Below are 6962 nucleotides of genomic sequence, written 5' to 3'. Positions count from 1 at the left end.
GTCGCCTCTCCCGGGCAGCAGCTGACCTGGGGAAAGAAGATAGACAGGCGTCAGCTGGGTTCAGAGGGGAAGGCTAGCCCAGACCCCCCACAGATCTCAAGGGTGGGAGGATTTCTGAAGACTCCTAGCCTGCCCTTAGCATTCTGCATTGAGATCAAGAGTAAAATGGACAATGAAAACCCAGCACAGTCAAAAAAAAATTATATATATTCTTCATTGACAAGCTTATTCTAAAATTTATATGGAAACACAAGGAATTTTTTAAAGTTTATTTATATCATTTTTTTAATTCCAAATACAAATGATAGCATTAAAAAAAAAAAAGTAAAATGGAGACCCACTCACCATATATGTAAATAAAAGCGATAGCTCAGGCTAGCAAACTGTTAAAATATGTTCTACTTTCCTACCTTAGTGAATATATTTTCACAATAAACTGGAAAGCCAGGTTCAAACTCAGACATCTTGTGTGTATTAGTCACTCAGTCGTGTCCGACTCTTTGTGACCCCATGGGCTGTAGCCTGCCAGGCTCCTCTGTCCGTGGAATTTTCCGGGCAAGAATACTGGAGTGGGTAGCCATTCCCTTCTCCATGGGGTCTTCCTGACCCAGGGATCGAACCCAGGTCTCCTGCATTGCAAGCAGATTCTTTAGCACTGAGCCACCAGGGTCTCCTCCAGATTCCAAGGCCGCATGACTGTTCCTCACTGCAAGGAGCCCCATACATGCACGCTCACTCCACATGCCCCCAAAATAGCCACCTCTCATCCTTAGGGCTGGTTCCACTGACAGTGTAGACCACCATGAGAAGATCTGTGCTGGCCCTGGAAGCAGGCCTGCCACACTTGGACTTGGCCATTTTCATGACCAATGGTGCCTCAAGCCTTTCTAAGCCTGAGACTTGTGCAGAGTCCACCAGCTGGAATTCTCCCTGTTCTCTGCCAGATCCTCTCCTTGCCTCTAGAAGCCTAAGGGAGCCCACTCCTGAAGTTCAGAGCACTTTAATGAAGGTCCTTGTGATTGAAGAGCCCCTCCCCCATGGCCCCCCACCAGGAAGCATCTCTGCTTCTACCAGGCGACTTGTCAGAGCCTTTATCCCCAGCCTGGAGAGGAACTCTGCTGATTAGCACCTTTATCTTCATTACAGCAGCCACATGAGGTGGAGGACCATTATCCCCATTTTACAGATGGGGAAACTGAGGCTGGGAGAAGCAATTCTAGCCAAAGTAAAGTAAGTAACTCAGACTTCAGCCACCCCATCAGTGTCCCAGACAGTCAAGTATCCTCCTCCACTCCAGCCAGCAGCAGCTCCCTCTGGGCAAACCTCTACTTGAAGACAGTTTCAGGCAAATGCAAAACCACCCCCGGATCCATCTTGCTCCTGGCCAATCTTCCTTACAGCCCCTCAGGGCTGCAGTGTCCCTGGGCTCACTTGTGTCCCAAGTGACTCCTTGGCTTTCCAGCTGGAGAACTGTGTGTGTAGCAATCTGTCCTCGGTGCCCGCTCAAGTAAGGCCAATGATACTGAAAACTCAGAAGAGTTTGCAAACACAGTCCGCTTGCTCGCTGGCTTGGCAGGGGCCTGACTCCCTCAAAATACCAGAGGTGGAGCGGGCTGGTCACCAGGAACAGAAGACAGCTGCAGTCCTGCCCCAGAAGTGCACACTATACTCGTCCTCTCAGCCCCAAGCACTTCTCTCCTGACCTTTCTTATCTTTCCCCTAACAACAGTTCCCACTGTGCCTGGAAAATGATTCAGACTCCCTTCCTGTGGTCTAGGTGGAATCAGCCTTATGCCAGAACCCAGGGGTAGACACGTGACCCAGGCCTGGCCAATCAGAGTCCTGCATCCCCGAGTACTGATTGGCTCTGAGATAGAAACAGGATCCTTGTTAGCCAGTGAGAGTCAGCCCTGGGATTATGGCTGAACTCTTGGGAAAGAGGCATCCTCAGGCTGCTATCTGAGTGTCAGCCTGCAGTCCTTTGTCAAGATCTTGCCTGACATCTTAGATATGAGAGTTAAGAGCCTTTTTGCTTACATCTGAGTTGAGTTTCTGTGTTTTTCAAAAAGAGCCTGTTACTGACTTCATGTCCAATTGGTCGCTATGGCAGTGGCTGTGGGTACCCCACCCGTATCTCCTGTGGCCTCATCACTGTGATGCCCAGCAGGCTGACTTCCAACTGTCAGCGCCTGCATCCCTGCTGGAGGGAGCGGGGGCTTTCTCTAGCAGCTGGAGTGCGCTCTGCTCATATGTGGCTGGCAGGAACTGCGGGAGAATTAACAACCCCCTCTCCACCGCGCCTTCTGGCTGCAGCTCTCAGCCACTGACTCTAGGTGGTTGGTGTATAAATACCCTGACTCTTTCCCCCTTGGGTGGGACAACAGAGGTGTGGGCTCTACAGTCCTCAGTGAGAGTGAGCTCCAGTTGGGCAGTCACTTGCTTGATAATGCCCTCTTCATTGGCTACCTCCCTTCCCCACTTTACCTTCCCCCTCCCACACTGTGCCACCTATTCCCAAATAAAGTACTTGCACCTGAATCCTTATCTTGGTCATGCTTCTGAGGAACCCCAACTGTGATAGCCCAGGGACTCCACCTCAGTTATATTTTCGGATGCCACCCCCTCTCTGTATTGTCTGTCTATGTCACTCCCACCGCTCACCTGGAAAATCATACCAGCCTCCTCCCTGGTCTCTTTACATTTACTCTTAACACCTGCAATCCAGGCTGCAAACTGCAACTGGAATGATACTTCTAACCTGCCAAAGCAATAGCGTCCTTCCACTTCAGTGGTTCCCCGAAGCTCTTTTACTTTTTAAAAAAATATTTTTGTTGTTGTTGTTAAATTTATTTATTTATTGACTTGGCTGCGTCAGGTCTTAGTCGCAATGCACAGGATCTTCACTATGTCACAGGGGATCTTACATTGTGGCACATGGACCTTCTAGTTGGGGCTCAGTAGCCTCACGGCATGTGGGATCTTAGTTCCCCGACCAAGGATTGAACCCACATCCCCTGTATTGCAAGGGGGATTCTTAACCGCTGGACCACCAGGGAAGTCCCATCCCCGTGGCTCTTGGCCAGGTGTTCAAGGTCATTGAGGAGAGCTAGTCTCTACAGACCGATAACCCTAGGCTCCAGCTACGTGGCATGCTGGAGCTAAAGCAACTGTGAGACAGAGTGTCAGCCCGGGAAAGGGACAGCATAAGGCCTCATGGCAAGGTCACTCCAGCCTGGAACCCAAGGCTCTTCACTCATAACCCCACTGGTCTTCCTGCCCTAGAGGGTCTGCAAAGGAAGAGGACTGTGTTGGGGCTAGATCGCCAGCTAAGGAGTAGAGGGTGAGGAGATGCCTCAGTGAAGAGAGGAGGGCTAGAAGGCCCAGCATGCTCTAGTTTCTACCAGCTTTTCCAGCCTCAGTCCCACCTCAGAACTGAGGCACACCCATCTCCAGTGGCCAAGGGCACTGGCTGTTGATAGTTCATGGCCGGGTGCCTGTTAGGACTTGCTCTCCGCCAGAGGGCGATACCTCAGTCAAGGTCACGCTTCTTCCCAGGAGCAGCCTGTGTCTAGTCACTGATGGGTGTACAGAACCAAGGTCTGGCCTTCCTGCCCCATTCAGAACAAATGGGCCATCCCAGCTCCAGAGCTTCCCCTGGGATTAGCCGAGGCCTTTGTTGTAACCGCATCTCCACCTAACTCCTCACACTGCCCCATCCGCTGCCCCTCAGCTGCCACAGGTGTTCCCAAGAGACTTCCCAGGAAAACTTCAGAGTCTTTTTCCTGGGGAATCTGACCCAAAGCCAGGGTGTAACTGGGTTCTACTTTCTCTTTTTACTGCGGGTCATTTGGTGATCTAATTATTCCTCCTAAGCCTCAGTCTCCTCTTCTATAACATGGGTATGAGGATCTTCACTTTTCAAGACTGTGATGAAGATTAATTATGATGTCAGATAGAAAGCCTCTAGGCACTTGATAAATATCCGTAGTGCTCTGGTCCCCACCTCACTGTGCTTCTTGGGGGCAGGCCAAGGCATCCAGTGTCGGAGGCCACATAGCTTAGTGGAAAACGCAGGCAACTGCACCCAGATTCAAATCCTGGCTCTGCTGTGTACTTGCTGTGACCTTGGATGGGTACCTCTCAGTTTCCACCTCTAGGCATTAGATAGAGGGTTTGCTGAGGGTGGTCTGGCCACATGGATCTGCCCTGAGCTCTCTTGGTCAGGATTCTTGGAACACTGGGTGCCAGCCTCTCAGTCACCCAGCACCCAGGGGTGGCAGGAGCCTCACCTTGGGGAAGTCTTAAAATAGGCAGGCATCGGCCTTGCAGGGGAAGCAGCTGGCTGCCTTTGTCTCTGAGCTATACTTAGGCCCATCCGGGTGCCCATAATTACCTCTCATTAATATAAGCCTCATTGCCCTCCTGGAAACATGGAGGAACCAGCAGAGCTGCTGCCCCCCCAAGAGCCCTCCCTGCTCTGTGGGCCTCTGTGTTTGCAGCCGCCACCCCCATCTGCACAGAGTGGGGCCTCCCTGCTCTATCCCAGCTCACCCTGGAGCCAGAGTTGGCCAGTGAGCATGGGATAGCTTGAGGGACAAGACCAAGAACAGAGACCAACATGGCCCTTCCTGAAGCAAAACTCACCTGATTGAGCCATTTCCCTAATCTAGAACTTTCTCTGGATCTTCTTCCCTCCTCAGTCCAAACTCCTTGGTGTAGTAATCAAGAAAGACCCCTGCTGGACTTCCCTGGCAGTCCAGTGGTTAAGACACTGCACTTCCATTGCAGGGGGCATGGGCTCAATCCCTGGTTGGGGGACTAGGATCCACATGCCACATGATGTGGCCATAGGGGAAAAAATTAAAAAGGCCCTTCATGATCTAACCCTAAACCTCTTTTCCAACATTTCTCGTCTCCCTTTTCACAGTCCCTCCCTTTAAGTAGCCCAGATTCCTTACTATTTCCTATCTACATCTTTGAATTTGGTGCTACCTGAAACGCTGGTCTTGTCTATGGTTGCATTAACAGAGAAAGAGTCTAAATGAAGAGAGAGGGTAGTTCTGTTCAGTGCTGAGTCCTGTTGTTACGAGAGAGACAGACAGAATGGGACACAGGAGAGTGAGTTGAGTGACAGAAGGCTGAAAATGGTGTGGATGATGGCTGGATATTCTGGGGATGTTCATGGAAGTCCATGGAGGATGCAGCCACTGCGTTCAGCCTCTGAAGGGGTGATGTGTGGAAGGGGAAGGATGGGCTCCATGGGGCCTCCAGTGCCTCGGTGTGGCCTGGGATAGGGTTGGAGGCAGAGGGAGGCAGGCTGTGTTACGCTGTGACTTCATCTCTGGGTACCCCTCCTGTTCTCCTCCCACATCTCCTGCTCTATCTGGCTGGCTTCCCCTCCTCTGACCTCTAAATGCTAGAGGAACTGCTCCCTGCTTCTCTCTACACTCCCTCTCCTGCTGATCTCATCCAGACTTGTGGCTTTAAACACCACCTATATCTGACAACTCCTAAATTTACATCTTCCATCCAATCTCTCTCTGACACCAGACTCACATCTCTAACTGCCTCCTTGACATCTTGCCCTGGAGGTCCAAAATCAAATGTCTGATCTCCCACCTACCCTGACCCATTCCTCTGACAGTCCGCTCCAATTCAGCTCATGACAACTCCATCCTTCTGCTTGCTCAGGTCAGAAACCTTGGAATCATCCTTGACTCATCTTTTTCCTACCACCTCCTCCCAACCCCAATCCCATTCAACAGCAAATCCTTCAAAATCCCACCACTTCTCCCTGCCTCTACCACCCTACCCATATCCAGGCCCCTATCAGATCTCACCCAGAGGATTTAAACTCCCATTGCCCTTAAACTCAAAGATCATCTCTTTACTCTTCTTTTTTTTAAAAAAAATATTTATTTGGCTGCATCAGGACTTAGCTGAGGCATGTGGGCTGTTCATTGCAGCACGCAGGCTTCTCTAGTTGTGGCATGTGAGCCTACTTGCCCCGGGGCATGTGGAATCTTAGTTCCCTGACCAGGGATCAAACCCGCATTCCCTGCATTGAAAGACGGCTTCTTAACCACTAGACCACCAGGGAAGTCCACTTTTCACTCTTCTTACTTTTTCTTGCTTTCCTGGCCTCATTCCCTGCCCTTCCTCCCTTGGACCTCCATTCTGTTCCTTGGACACAAATCATTAACCGCCCCATCTTGGGGCTTTTGCCCTTACCGGTGACTGAAATGCTCTGTCCCCCTCTGACCACGTGACTCCTCCTTCACTTCATCCAGATTTCAGCGCACAGGCTGCCTCCACAGACAGGCCGGCCCTGACTACCATCCAAGACTGTCCCTTACCTGCCAGCCCTTCCTTCTGTATCACCCAGACTTATGGAGCCTGAGATATCAGGGACAGGGTCTGTCTTTGTCACTCTCATGTTACTTGCACCCAGCACAGCACCTGGACTCAGCGGAGACTCATCAAGCTTTTGCTAACTGAAAGAGAGGCAAAAGGTCTTGGGGGATGCTCAGAAGCGATGAAGAAAGTGAGGCAGCTACAGGGTGGTGAGCTTTTAGCTCCAGCTCATCAAAGCGATCCTTTCTTGAATGCTTTCTGGGTAGCAGGATAGCCCATTTGTGAGCTCATTTAATCCTCAGTGCAGCTCTTCTTGGTGGGCATAAAGAGCCCACTGTGGTAGGAAGCCTCCAACATACACTCCAGCGGTCCCACCTCCTGCTATTCACGTTCTTGTGTACAACCCACCCCAACCCAAACAGGGTTTGACGGTGTAACTGACAAGATATTGTGGAAATGACCGAGCATAACCTCTGAGGTAGGTCCGAATAGACATTGCAGCTTCTTTCTTGCTCTCTTGGACCACTGACCCCGGGGGCGGTCAGCTGCCATGTTGTGGGGACACTCAAGCAGCCCTAAGGAAAGTTTCGTGTGGGGAGGAACTAAGG

Source organism: Dama dama, chromosome 23 (assembly GCF_033118175.1).
Source record: "Dama dama isolate Ldn47 chromosome 23, ASM3311817v1, whole genome shotgun sequence".
In the NCBI taxonomy this organism is placed as follows: domain Eukaryota; kingdom Metazoa; phylum Chordata; class Mammalia; order Artiodactyla; family Cervidae; genus Dama; species Dama dama.
This window is presented reverse-complemented; position numbering follows the sequence as displayed.